We start from the raw sequence: 15,443 nt of genomic DNA on the forward strand, positions 1-15,443 counted from the left end.
ATCCACCGTCGCTCGCCTGTGGGAGACCCGCGCCCCGAGCCGCTGCCTGACTCCCTCCGCCTCACCGCCTTCTTCGCTGCCGGCCGCCGCCGCCATCGCCGAGTCGCCGCTCGCCGTCCGCCGCGGCCGCCGCCGCGGAGCGCCTCCCCGCGCCGCCCGGAGTTCGCCGCGCCGTCCTCCTTCCTCTACTCCGGCCTCCACCGCCTCCTGCCTCTACTCCGGCGACCTCGAGTACTATTCCGGTGAGATTCCGGTGGACCTCGTTTTGCATGCCTCGGATCCAGATCTGGACGAACCCTAGGGTTGACTTTTGTCCCAGTTTCCAGTATTTTTAGCATTTTTCTTTGCATCATAACTTTGCATCCGTGGCTCCGTTTTGGGCGTATAGCATATCAAATTGTTCGTCTGGATGTGCACTTCATTTAATTCCAGTGCACCATGTTCATTTGAGTTCATCTTGATGCCCTAAATGCTGTTGCAAGAGTGCTATGTAATGTTAGTTTCAGATTCTTATCAGATTATGGCCATTTGTCATTTTTGCCATGTTTAATGTGTGCCTCCTATGAACTTGAGCCCTACATGTGTTTTGAAGTATGTCATGCCATCTTTACAGGGGTGTATGCCATGTATTTTTGTGATATTTGTGATGACTAGAACAAGCATGCAAAGTAGCTCTCGTGATGTTGCTGATTTCAGGGACTTAGAATTCTTCCAAGTCATTTTCCTGATGATATTTTTATGCCATGTATTCATGTTGCTACAGAGTGATCCATGCCTCTTTTGGGCATGTTCAGTAAGGGTGATTTTGAGATATTGCCATGCTCTATCCATCCATGTCTTTGTTTGCAATTATGGAGCATCGTAGCATGACTCAATCTTGCTCTACTTTTACTATAAAATGTTCCTGGCAGATTGTTTACGCATTAAGCAATTTGGCCGAGGTTGTTGTAGTTGATCCATGCATGCTATGAGCGTGTTCTTGCCATGGTTAGCTTATTTATCATGTCTACTTGCTGGGTGTATGCTTAGCTTGTCATGCAATGCATTGTGGTGAGTGCATCGAGCTCGTGAACATGCCTATGTAAATCTGCTTTGCCATGTTCCAGTTTTCTGCTAAGTCTGAATCTGTTAACGAAACTTGCTATGTTCACATGGTTGCCATTGTATTTTATGATCACTTTTGGCTTATGGTCAGTAAGGGACTTTTGTTATATGCTTTGTGTAGTTTCATGACATGCCTTGCTTTGCCATGATATGTTTCTGTAGCATGTTGTTATCTTGCTCTAAACATTGCTTCCTGATGTTAAATCCTGGCATGTTGTAATTTCTCTAAGTCTGTGAACCTAATATCTTTTGCACTTTTGCCATGCTTGTTTGAATCTGCTATTGAGTGAATTAGCCATAGCTCAGCATTCACCTTTTGTCAAGCATCTTGAGTGGATCACTGCCATGTGCTTTGTTGTTATGTTAGAGTGCAGTAGCTTGTTGTTCTTGATGCATTTAGGTGGCCTCGTGCTGTTAATCGTAGATCGGTGCCATATTTGTTTTGCTTGCCATTTGCAAACCGTGCATCCGTTTTCGGTGATCTTTATATCATTTTCGACCGAAATCAACTCATCTTTCCAGCGGCACTCTTGGTTTTCCAAGTTGAGGCCAGGTCCAATCTTTCCTTTCCGATGCATGCATATGCATTGCATATCACATCCCGCATATCATGCTATGTTTTGCATCATGTTGCTTGCGCATTGCACCGTGGTTGATTATTTCTCCCTTTGCTTGTGTTCTTGCTTTGGGTAGAGATGGGAGATGAGTACGTGATCGAGGAACCCATCGAGTACGCTTACGAGGATCAAGCTAACGTCCACTCGGAGAACTTTGCAGGCAAGATGATCATACCCTCGAAATCACTTCTATCTTTGCTTGCTAGTTGCTCGCTCTTTTGCTATGCCTATGCTACGATACCTACCACATGCTATTTATGCCTCCCATATTGCCATGTCAAACCTCTAACCCACCTTGTCCTAGCAAACCGTTGTTTGGCTATGTTACCGCTTTGCTCAGCCCCTCTTATAGCGTTGTTAGTTGCAGGTGAAGATTGGAGTGTGTTCCTTGTTGGAACATGTTTATTGTTGGGATATCATTATTCTATCTTGTCTACTTTAATGCACCTATATACTTGGTAAAGGGTGGAAGGCTCGGCCTTATGCCTGGTGTTTTGTTCCACTCTTGTCGCCCTAGTTTCCGTCATACCGGTGTTATGTTCCTTGATTTTTGTGTTCCTTACACGGTTGGGTTATAGTGGGAACCCCTTGACAATTCGCCTTGAATAAAACTCCTCCAGGAAGGCCCAACCTTGGTTTTACCATTCGCCACCTAGCCTTTTCCCTTGGGTTCCGCAGACTCAAGGGTCATCTTTATTTTAAACCCCCGGGCCAGTGCTCCTCTGAGTGTTGGTCCAAAATAGAGCCACTTGCAGCGCCACCTCGGGGAAACTTGAAGGTTGGTTTTAGTTGTACGTAGTGTTCATCTGGTGTGCCCTGAGAACAAGATATGTGCAGCTCCTATCGGGATTTGTCGGCACAGCGGGTGGTCTTGCTGGACTTGTTTTACCATTGTCGAGATGTCTTGTAACCGGGATTCCGAGTCTGATCGGGTTGTCTTGGGAGAAGGAATATCCTTCATTGACCGTGAGAGCTTGTGATGGGCTAAGTTGGGACACCCTTGCAGGGATTTGAACTTTCAAAGTCGTGCCCGCGGTTATGGGCAGATGGGAATTTGTTAATGTCCGGTTGTAGAAAACCTGAAACTTAACTTAATTAAAAAGGATCAACAGCATGTGTAGCCGTGATGGTCTCTTTTCGGCGGAGTCCGGGAAGAGAACACGGTCTCGTGTTATGCTTGAACGTACGTTGTTCTAGGATCACTTTTTGATCATAGTTTCTCGACCGTGCCTTGCCTTCTCTTCTCGCTCTCATTTGCGTATGTTAGCCACCATATATGCTAGTGCTTGCTACAGCTCCACCTCATACCTTTTCCCTACCTATAAGCTTAAATAGTCTTGATCGCGAGGGTGTGAGATTGCTGAGTCCCCGTGACTCACAGATTACTTCAAAACCAGATGCAGGGACCGATGATACCATTCCAGGAGATAAGACTTAGCTCAAGTGGGAGTTCGATGAGGACTCAAGACGATACTACGTTTCCTTTCCAGACGATCAGTAGTGGAGTCCAGTCGGGGCGATCGGGGACATTATGCATTTGGGGTTGTCTTTATTTTGGTTCTGTAGTCGGACCTTGTTTGTATCTGGATGATTGTAATGATATATTTGTTGGGTTTCGTAGTAATTTCAAAAAATTTCCTACGCTCACGCAAGATCATGGTGATGTATAGCAATGAGAGGGGGAGGGTGTGATCTACATACCCTTGTAGATCGACAATGGAAGCGTTTGGTTGATGTAGTCGTACGTCTCCACGGCCCGACCGATCAAGCACCGAAACTACGGCACCTCCGAGTTCTAGCACACGTTCAGCTCGATGACGATCCCCGGACTCCGATCCAGCAAAGTGTCGGGGAAGAGTTCCGTCAGCACGATGGCGTGGTGATGATCTTGATGTACTACTGCAGCAGGGCTTCGCCTAAGCACCGCTACAATATTATCGAGGGCTATGGTGGAAGGGGGCACCGCACATGGCTAAGAATATGATCACGTCGATCAACTTGTGTTCCTCTGGGGTGCCCTGCCTCCGTATATAAAGGCTCAAGGGGGGGTGCGGCCGGCCTAGGTGAGGCACGCCAGGAGGAGTCCTACTCCCTCTGGGAGTAGGATTCCCCCCCCCCCAATCCTAGTTGGAATAGGATTCGCTGAGGGGGGAAAAGAGAGAGGGGGGCCGGCCCCTCTCCTTGTCCTATTCGGATCAAGGGAGGGGAGGGGCGCGCGGCCCATCTTGGGCTGCCCCTTCTCTTTTCCACTAAGGCCCACTTAGGCCCATATAGCTCCCGGGGGGTTCCGGCAACCTCCCGGTACTCCGGTAAAATCCCGATTTCACCCGAAACACTTCTGATATCCAAACATAGGCTTCCAATATATCAATCTTTATGTCTCGACCATTTCGAGACTCCTCGTCATGTCCGTGATCACATCCGGGACTCCGAACAACCTTCGGTACATCAAAATGCATAAACTCATAATATAACTGTCATCGTAACCTTAAGCATGCGGACCCTACGGGTTCGAGAACAATGTAGACATGACCGAGACACGTCTCCGGTCAATAACCAATAGCGGAACCTGGATGCTCATATTGGCTCCTACATATTCTACGAAGATCTTTTATCGGTCAGACCGCATAACAACATACGTTGTTCCCTTTGTCATCGGTATGTTACTTGCCCGAGATTCGATCGCCGGTATCCCATACCTAGTTCAATCTCGTTACCGAAAAGTCACTTTACTCGTTCTGTAATACATCATCCCGCAACTAACTCATTAGTTGCAATGCTTGCAAGGCTTTAAGTGATGTGCATTACCGAGAGGGCCCAGAGATACCTCTCCGACAATCGGAGTGACAAATCCTAATCTCGAAATACGCCAACCCAACATGTCCCTTTGGAGACACTTGTAGAGCTCCTTTATAATCACCCAGTTACGTTGTGACATTTGGTAGCACACAAAGTGTTCCTTTGGCAAACGGGAGTTGCATAATCTCATAGTCATAGGAACATGTATAAGTCATGAAGAAAGCAATAGCAACATACTAAACGATCGGGTGCTAAGCTAATGGAATGGGTCATGTCAATTAGATCATTCAACTAATGATGTGATCCTGTTAATCAAATGACAACTCTTTGTCCATGGTTAGGAAACATAACCATCTTTGATTAACAAGCTAGTCTAGTAGAGGCATACTAGTGACACTCTGTTTGTCTATGTATTCACACATGTATTATGTTTCCGCTTAATACAATTTTAGCATGAATAATAAACTTTTATCATGATATAAGGAAATAAATAATAACTTTATTATTGCCTCTAGGGCATATTTCCTTCAGTCTCCCACTTGCACTAGAGTCAATAATCTAGATTACACGGTAATGATTCTAACACCCATGGAGCCTTGGTGCTGATCATGTTTTGCTCGTGGAAGAGGCTTAGTCAACGGGTCTGCAACATTCAGATCCGTATGTATCTTGCAAATCTCTATGTCTCCCACCTGGACTAGACCCAGGATGGAATTGAAGCGTCTCTTGATGTGCTTGGTTCTCTTGTGAAATCTGGATTCCTTCGCCAAGGCAATTGCACCAGTATTGTCACAAAAGATTTTCATTGGACCCGATGCACTAGGTACGACACCTAGATCGGATATGAACTCCTTCATCCAGACTCCTTCATTTGCTGCTTCCGAAGCAGCTATGTATTCCGCTTCACACGTAGATCCCGCCACGACGCTTTGTTTAGAACTGCACCAACTGACAGCTCCACCATTTAATGTAAACACATATCCGGTTTGCGATTTAGAATCATCCGGATCAGTGTCAAAGCTTGCATCAACGTAACCGTTTACGATGAGCTCTTTGTCACCTCCATATACGAGAAACATATCCTTAGTCCTTTTCAGGTACTTCAGGATGTTCTTGACCGCTGTCTAGTGATCCACTCCTGGATTACTTTGGTACCTCCCTGCTAGACTTATAGCAAGGCACACATCAGGTCAGGTACACAGCATTGCACACATGATAGAGCCTATGGCTGAAGCATAGGGAACATCTTTCATCTTCTCTCTATCTTCTGCAGTGGTCGGGCATTGAGTCCGACTCAACTTCACACCTTGTAACACAGGCAAGAACCCTTTCTTTGCTTGATCCATTTTGAACTTCTTCAAAATCTTGTCAAGGTATGTGCTTTGTGAAAGTCCAATTAAACGTCTTGATCTATCTCTATAGATCTTTATGCCTAATATGTAAGCAGCTTCACCGAGGTCTTTCATTGAAAAACTCTTATTCAAGTATCCCTTTATGCTATCCAGAAATTCTATATCATTTCCAATCAGTAATATGTCATCCACATATAATATCAGAAATGCTATAGAGCTCACTTGTAAATACAGGCTTTTCCAAAAGTCTGTATAAAACCAAATGCTTTGATCACACTATCAAAAGCGTTTATTCCAACTCCGAGAGGCTTGCACCAGTCCATAAATGGATCGCTGGAGCTTGCATACTTTGTTAGCTCCCTTTGGATCGACAAAACCTTCTGGTTGCATCATATACAACTCTTCTTCCAGAAATCCATTCAGGAATGCAGTTTTGACATCCATCTGCCAAATTTCATAATCATAAAATGCGGCAATTGCTAACATGATTCGGACAGACTTAAGCATCGCTACGGGTGAGAAGGTCTCATCGTAGTCAATTCCTTGAACTTGTCGAAACCCTTTTGCGACAAGTCAAGCTTTGTAGACAGTAATATTACCGTCGGCGTCAGTCTTCTTCTTGAAGATCCATTTATTCTCAATTGCTTGCCGATCATTGGGCAAGTCAACCAAAGTCCATACTTTGTTCTCATACATGGATCCCATCTCAGATTTCATGGCTTCAAGCCATTTTGCGGAATCTGGGCTCACCATCGCTTCTTCATAGTTCGTAGGTTCATCATGATCTAGTAGCATGATTTCCAGAACAGGATTACCGTACCACTCTGGTGCGGATCTTACTCTGGTTGATCTACGAGGTTCAGTAGTATCTTGTTCTGAAGTTTCATGATCACTATCATTAGCTTCCTCACTAATTGGTGTAGGTGTCACAGAAACAGTTTTCTGTGATGCACTACTTTCCAATAAGGGAGCAGGTACAGTTACCTCGTCAAGTTCTACTTTCCTCCCACTCACTTCTTTCGAGAGAAACTCCTTCTCTAGAAAGTTTCCGAACTTAGCAACAAAAGTCTTGCCTTCGGATCTGTGATAGAAGGTGTATCCAATAGCCTCCTTTGGATATCCTATGAAGACACATTTCTCTGATTTGGGTTCGAGCTTATCAGGTTGAAGTTTTTTCACATAAGCATCGCAGCCCCAAACTTTCAGAAACGACAACTTTGGTTTCTTGCCAAACCATAGTTCATAAGGCGTCGTCTCAACGGATTTTGATGGTGCCCTATTTAACGTGAATGCGGCCGTCTCCAAAGCATAACCCCAAAACGATAGCGGTAAATCAGTAAGAGACATCATAGATCGCACCATATCTAGTAGAGTACGATTACGACGTTCGGACACACCATTACGCTGTGGTGTTCCAGGTGGCATGAGTTGTGAAACTATTCCGCATTGTTTCAAATGTACACCAAACTCGTAACTCAAATATTCTCCTCCACGATCAGATCGTAGAAACTTTATTTTCTTGTTACAATGATTTTCAACTTCACTCTGAAATTCTTTGAACTTTTCAAATGTTTCAGACTTATGTTTCATTAAGTAGATATACCCATATCTGCTTAAATCATCTGTGAAGGTGAGAAAATAACGATATCCGCCACGAGCCTCAATATTCATCGGACCACATACATCAGTATGTATGATTTCCAACAAATCTGTTGCTCTTTCCATAGTACCGGAGAACGGCGTTTTAGTCATCTTGCCCATGAGGCACGGTTCGCAAGTACCAATTGATTCATAATCAAGTGGTTCCAAAAGTCCATCAGTATGGAGTTTCTTCATGCGCTTTACACTGATATGACCTAAACGGCAGTGCCACAAATAAGTTGCACTATCATTATCAACTCTGCATCTTTTGGCTTCAACATTATGAATATGTGTGTTACTACTATCGAGATTTAATAAGAATAGACCATTCTTCAAGGGTACATGACCATAAAAGATATTACTCATATAAATAGAACAACCATTATTCTCTGATTTAAATGAATAACCGTCTCGCATCAAACAAGATCCAGATATAATGTTCATGCTTAACGCTGGCACCAAATACAATTATTTAGGTCTAATATTAATTCTGAAGGTAGATGTAGAGGTAGCGTGCCGACCGTGATCACATCGACTTTGGAACTATTTCCCACACGCATCGTCACCTCGTCCTTAGCCAATCTTCGCTTAATCCGTAGTCCCTGTTTCGAGTTGCAAATATTAGCAACAGAACCAGTATCAAATATCCAGGTGCTACTGCGAGCATTAGTAAGGTACACATCAATAACATGTATATCACATATACCTTTGTTCACCTTGCCATCCTTCTTATCCGCCAAATACTTGGGGCAGTTCCGCTTCCAGTGACCAGTCTGCTTGCAGTAGAAGCACTCAGTTTCAGGCTTAGGTCCAGACTTGGGTTTCTTCTCTTGAGCAGCAACTTGCTTGCTGTTCTTCTTGAAGTTCCCCTTCTTCTTCCCTTTGCCCTTTTTCTTGAAACTAGTGGTCTTGTTGACCATCAACACTTGATGCTCCTTTTTGATTTCTACCTCCGCAGCTTTCAGCATTGCGAAGAGCTCGGGAATAGTCTTATTCATCCCTTGCATATTATAGTTCATCACAAAGCTCTTGTAGCTTGGTGGCAGTGATTGGAGAATTCTGTCAATGACGCAATCATCTGGAAGATTAACTCCCATTTGAATCAAGTGATTATTATACCCAGACATTTTGAGTATATGCTCACTGACAGAACTGTTCTCCTCCATCTTGCAGCTATAGAACTTATTGGAGACTTCATATCTCTCAATCCGGGCATTTGCTTGAAATATTAACTTCAACTCCTGGAACATCTCATATGCTCCATGACGTTCAAAACGTCGTTGAAGTCCCGGTTCTAAGCCGTAAAGCATGGCACACTGAACTATCGAGTAGTCATCAGCTTTGCTCTGCCAGACGTTCACAACATCTGGTGTTGCTCCAGCAGCAGGCCTGGCACCCAGCGGTGCTTCCAGGATGTAATTCTTCTGTGCAGCAATGAGGATAATCCTCAAGTTACGGACCCGGTCCGTGTAATTGCTACCATCATCTTTCAACTTTCCTTTCTCAAGGAACGCATTAAAATTCAACGGAACAACAACACGGGCCATTTATCTACAATCATACATAAACAAGCAAGATACTATCAGGTACTAAGTTCATGATAAATTTAGGTTCAATTAATCATATTACTTAAAGAACTCCCACTTAGATAGATATCCCTCTAATCCTCTAAGTGATTACGTGATCCAAATCAACTAAACCATGTCCGATCATCACGTGAGATGGAGTAGTTTCATTGGTGAACATCACTATGTTGATCATATCTACTATATGATTCACGCTCGACCTTTCGGTCTCCGTGTTCCGAGGCCATATCTGTATATGCTTGGCTCGTCAAGTATAACCTGAGTATTCCGCGTGTGCAACTGTTTTGCACCCGTTGTATTTGAACGTAGAGCCTATCACACCCGATCATCACGTGGTGTCTCAGCACGAAGAACTTTCGCAATGGTGCATACTCAGGGAGAACACTTCTTGATAATTTAGTGAGAGATCATCTTATAATGCTACCGTCAATCAAAGCAAGATAAGATGCATAAAAGATAAACATCACATGCAATCAATATAAGTGATATGATATGGCCATCATCATCTTGTGCTTGTGATCTCCATCTCCGAAGCACCGTCATGATCACCATCGTCACCGGCGCGACACCTTGATCTCCATCGTAGCATCGTTGTCGTCTCGCCAATCTTATGCTTCCACGACTATCGCTACCGCTTAGTGATAAAGTAAAGCATTACAGCGCGATTGCATTGCATACAATAAAGCGACAACCATATGGCTCCTGCCAGTTGCCGATAACTCGGTTACAAAACATGATCATCTCATACAATAAAATTTAGCATCATGTCTTGACCATATCACATCACAACATGCCCTGCAAAAACAAGTTAGACGTCCTCTACTTTGTTGTTGCATGTTTTACGTGGCTGCTACGGGCTTAAGCAAGAACCAATCTTACCTACGCATCAAAAACCACAATGATAGTTTGTCAAGTTGGTGTTGTTTTAACCTTCGCAAGGACCGGGCGTAGCCACACTCAGTTCAACTAAAGTTGGAGAAACTGTCACCCGCAAGCCACCTATGTGCAAAGCACGTCGGGAGAACCGGTCTCGCGTAAGCGTACGCGTAATGTCGGTCCGGGCCGCTTCGTCCAACAATACCGCCGAACCAAAATATGACATGCTGGTAAGCAGTATGACTTATATCGCCCATAACTCACTTGTGTTCTACTCGTGCATATAACATCAACATATAAAACCTAGGCTCGGATGCCACTGTTGGGTTTCGTAGTAATTTCGAAAAATTTCCTACGCTCACGCAAGATCATGGTGATGTATAGCAATGAGAGGGGAGAGTGTGATCTACGTACCCTTGTAGACCGACAATGGAAGCGTTTGGTTGATGTATTCGTACGTCTCCACGGCCCGACCGATCAAGCACCGAAACTACAGCACCTCCGAGTTCTAGCACATGTTTAGCTCGATGACGATCCCCGGACTCCGATCCAGCAAAGTGTCAGGGAAGAGTTCCGTCAGCACGACGGCGTGGTGACGATCTTGATGTACTACTGCAGCAGGGCTTCTCCTAAGCACCGCTACAATATTATCGAGGGCTATGGTGGAAGGGGGCACCGCACATGGCTAAGAATATGATCACATCGATCAACTTGTGTTCCTCTGGGGTGCCCCTGCCTCCGTATATAAAGGCTCAAGGGGGGGTGGCTGGCCTAGGTGAGGCACGCCAGGAGGAGTCCTACTCCCTCTGGGAGTAGGATTCACCCCCCCCCCAATCCTAGTTGGAATAGGATTCGCTGAGGGGGGAAAAGAGAGAGGGGGGCCGGCCCCCTCTCCTTGTCCTATTCGGATAAAGGGAGGGGAGGGGCGCGCGGCCCATCTTGGGCTACCCCTTCTCTTTTCCACTAAGGCCCACTTAGGCCCATATAGCTCCCAGGGGGTTCCGGTAACCTCCCGGTACTCCGGTAAAATCCCGATTTCACCCGGAACACTTCCGATATCCAAACATAGGCTTCCAATATATCAATCTTTATGTCTCGACCATTTCGAGACTCCTCGTCATGTCCGTGATCACATCCGGGACTCCGAACAACCTTCGGTACATCAAAACGCATAAACTCATAATATAACTGTCATCGTAACCTTAAGCGTGCGGACCCTACGGGTTCGAGAACAATGTAGACATGACCGAGACACGTCTCCGGTCAATAACCAATAGCGGAACCTGGATGCTCATATTGGCTCCTACATATTCTACGAAGATCTTTTATCGGTCAGACCGCATAACAACATACGTTGTTCCCTTTGTCATTGGTATGTTACTTGCCCGAGATTCGATCGTCGGTATCCCATACCTAGTTCAATCTCGTTACCGGAAAGTCTCTTTACTCGTTCTGTAATACATCATCCCGCAACTAACTCATTAGTTGCAATGCTTGCAAGGCTTTAAGTGATGTGCATTACCGAGAGGGCCCAGAGATACCTCTCCGACAATCGGAGTGACAAATCCTAATCTCGAAATACGCCAACCCAACATGTACCTTTGGAGACACCTGTAGAGCTCCTTTATAATCACCCAGTTACGTTGTGACGTTTGGTAGCACACAAAGTGTTCCTCTGGCAAACGGGAGTTGCATAATCTCATAGTTATAGGAACATGTATAAGTCATGAAGAAAGCAATAGCAACATACTAAACGATCGGGTGCTAAGCTAATGGAATGGGTCATGTCAATCAGATCATTCAACTAATGATGTGATCCTGTTAATCAAATGACAACTCTTTGTCCATGGTTAGGAAACATAACCATCTTTGATTAACAAGCTAGTCTAGTAGAGGCCTACTAGTGACACTCTGTTTGTCTATGTATTCACACATGTATTATGTTTCCGCTTAATACAATTCTAGCATGAATAATAAAGTTTTATCATGATATAAGGAAATAAATAATAACTTTATTATTGCCTCTAGGGCATATTTCCTTCAATATTTATGATATTGTGTGACGTGGCGATTGTAAGCCAACTATGTACCTCTTTTCTTATTCAGTACATGGGATGTGTAAATATTACCCCTCTTGCGACATTGCTTACAATGCGCTTATGTCTCTAAGTCGTGCTTTGACATGTGGGAGATATAGCCGCATCGTGGGCGTTACAAGTTGGTATCAGAGCCTTCCCCGACTTAGGAACCCCCCTGCTTGATCGAATCGCAGGCGTTGTTGAGTCTAGAAAAATGTTTTGAGTCTTTTAGGATTATATATATATATCGGAGAGTAGGATTATTTTTACTCCTCAGTACCTTTGTCGCTCTGGTGAGGCATCCCGACATAGAGTTTTGACTCTTCTCTTCTCAAATTTTACTAAAAAAAATTTAGGATCACGCATGTATCTTGGAATCGTTTTGATGGTTTTGTGACGAGAACATTGTTCTTGGTGCCTCCTGACATTTAGGGGTTGTGGCAGTGTCCCGGGGAGTTGAGCTCCGAGGTGTTGTCTTCACAATTTTATCGTTGCAATTCTGGAATACCTGAGTTCGCCGACATCGAAAATCTCTTTTATGCAGTTGTTGGTGAGATAACCTCGACGCCACCCAGTACTGGGGCGGGAGTTCGGGAGTATTGCCATAACTCGTATAACGGATGCTTTTCGAAGGTTGAGGTAAATGATTTCCGAAGGTTCCTTGGTTATGTGTTGAAGGATGGATACAGCTGGATGTAGGATTTGCTAGATTTGGGTGAGATATTATGCTTCCCCTGTATCCCCAACACCTGATTGCATAACCGGGAAAATTTTGGGAGTTTCATAGGTGGGAATTCTTGTAGCTCTAGTATTTCTTCCGCAGATAGTTGGTTTGTGATTGGGTAATCCTTACCAAGTATTTGTTCATATTCGTACCTTGTTGTTTTATTCATCTACCTCTATCTAAGTGGCTTCTCAATTTATGGAAGTGTGACCATTTAATTTCTAATTCATTCGTTCATTCTTGTTCGGATGTTAAGACTATATGTTGCAATTTCAATCCATTTGATTCAGCTTACCAGTGACGATCGTAGTTTCCGTTGTTATTGTTACAATCACTATAAAACCAAAACTATTGCTTTTGCTACTGTTACCGCTACTGTCATATTGCTTTGCTACTAAATACTTTGCTGTAGATATTAAGTTTTCAGGTGTTGTTGAATTGACAACTCAGTTGCTAATACTTGAGAATATTCTTTGGCTCCCCTTGTGTCGAATCAATAAATTTGGGTTGAATACTCTACCCTCGAAAACTGTTGTGATCCCCTATACTTGTGGGTTATCAGATGGTAACGTGACCATCTGTAAGGCTCGGCTTGTCGCTAAGGGTTATCGACAAGTTCAAGGGATTGACTACGATGAGACCTTCTCACTCGTAGCGAAGCTGAAGTCCGTCTGAATCATGTTAGCAATTGCCGCATTCTATGATTATGAGATATGGCAAATGGACGTCAAAACGGCATTCCTTAATGGTTTCCTTAAGTAAGAATTGTATATGATGCAACCGGAAGGTTTTGTCGATCCTAAGAATGCTGACAAGGTATGCAAGCTCCAGCGCTCAATTTATGAGCTGGTGCAAGCATCTCAGAGTTGGAACATTCGCTTTGATGAGATGATCAAAGCGTTTGGGTTTACGCAGACTTATGGAGAAGCTTGTGTTTACAAGAAAGTGAGTGGGAGCTCTGTAGAATTTCTCATATTATATGTGGATGACATACTATTGATGGGAAATGATATAGAACTTTTGGAAAGCATAAAGGCCTACTTGAATAAGTGTTTTTCAATGGAGGACCTTGGAGAAGCTACTTACATATTAGGCATCAAGATCTATAGAGATAGATCGAGACGCCTCATTGGTCTTTCACAAAGCACATACCTTGAAAATATATTGAAGAAGTTCAATATGGATCAGTCCAAGAAGGGGTTCTTGTCTGTATTGCAAGGTGTGAAATTGAGCACGGCTCAATGCCTGACCTCGGCAGAAGATAGAGAAAATATGAGTGCCACCCCCTATGCCTCGGCCATAGGGTCTATTATGTATGCCATGCTATGTACCAGACCTGATGTGAACCTTGCCGTAAGTTTAGTAGGGAGGTACCAAAGTAATCCCGGCATGAAACACTGGACAGCGGTCAAGAATATCCTAAAGTACCTGAAAAGGACTAAGGATATGTTTCTCGTTTATGGACGTGACGAAGAACTCATCGTAAAGGGTTACGTCGATGCTAGCTTCGACACAGATCTGATTGACTCCAAGTCACAAACCAGATACGTGTACATTTTGAATGGTGGGGCAGTCAGCTGGTGCAGTTGCAAGCAAATCATCGTGGCAGGATCTACATGTGAAGCGGAGTACATAGCAGCCTCAGAGGCAGCACAGGAAGCAGTCTAGATGAAGGAGTTCATCACCGATCTAGGAGTTATTCCCAATGCGTCATGCCCGATGACTCTCTTCAGTGACAACACTGGAGCTATTGCCCTTGCCAAGAAGCCCAGGTTTCCCAAGAAGACCAGGCATATCAAGTGTCGCTTCAAATCCATTCGTGAATATATTCAGGATGGAGACATAGATATTTGTAAAGTGCATACGGATCTGAATGTCGCGGATGCGTTGACTAAACCTCTTCCGCGAGCAAAACATGATCAACACCAGAACTCTATGGGTGTTCGATTCATCAAAATGTAACTAGATTATTGACTCTAGTGCAAGTGGGAGACTGTTGGAAATATGCCCTAGAGGCAATAATAAAGTGGTTATTATTATATTTCCGTGTTCATGATAATTGTCTATTGTTCATGCTATAATTGTATTAACCGGAAACTGTAATACATGTGTGAATACATAGATCGTAATATGCCTCTAGTTGACTAGCTCGTTGATCAATAGATGGTCATGGTTTCCTGGCCATGGACATTGGATGTCATTGATAATGGGATCACATCATTAGGAGAATGATGTGATTGACAAGACCCAATCCTAAGCGTAGCACAAGATCGTGTAGTTTGTTTGCTAAAGCTTTTCTAATGTCAAATATCATTTCCTTAGACCATGAGATTGTGCAACTCCCGGATACCGTGAGAATGCTTTGGGTGTACCAAACATCACAACGTAACTGGATGGCTATAAAGGTGCACTACAGGTATCTTCGTAAGTATCTGTTGGGTTGGCACGAATCGAGACTGGGATTTGTCACTCCGTATTACGGAGAGGTATCTCTAGGCCCACTCGGTAATGCATCGTCATAACGAGCTCAATGTGACTAAGGAGTTAGCCACAGGATCATGCGGTACAGAACGAGTAAAGAGACTTGCCGGTAACGAGATTGAACGAGATATAGAGATACCGACGATCGAATCTCGGGCAAGTAACATGCTGATAGACAAAGGGAA

Source organism: Triticum aestivum, chromosome 7A (assembly GCF_018294505.1).
Source record: "Triticum aestivum cultivar Chinese Spring chromosome 7A, IWGSC CS RefSeq v2.1, whole genome shotgun sequence".
NCBI classification, from domain to species: Eukaryota; Viridiplantae; Streptophyta; class Magnoliopsida; order Poales; family Poaceae; genus Triticum; species Triticum aestivum.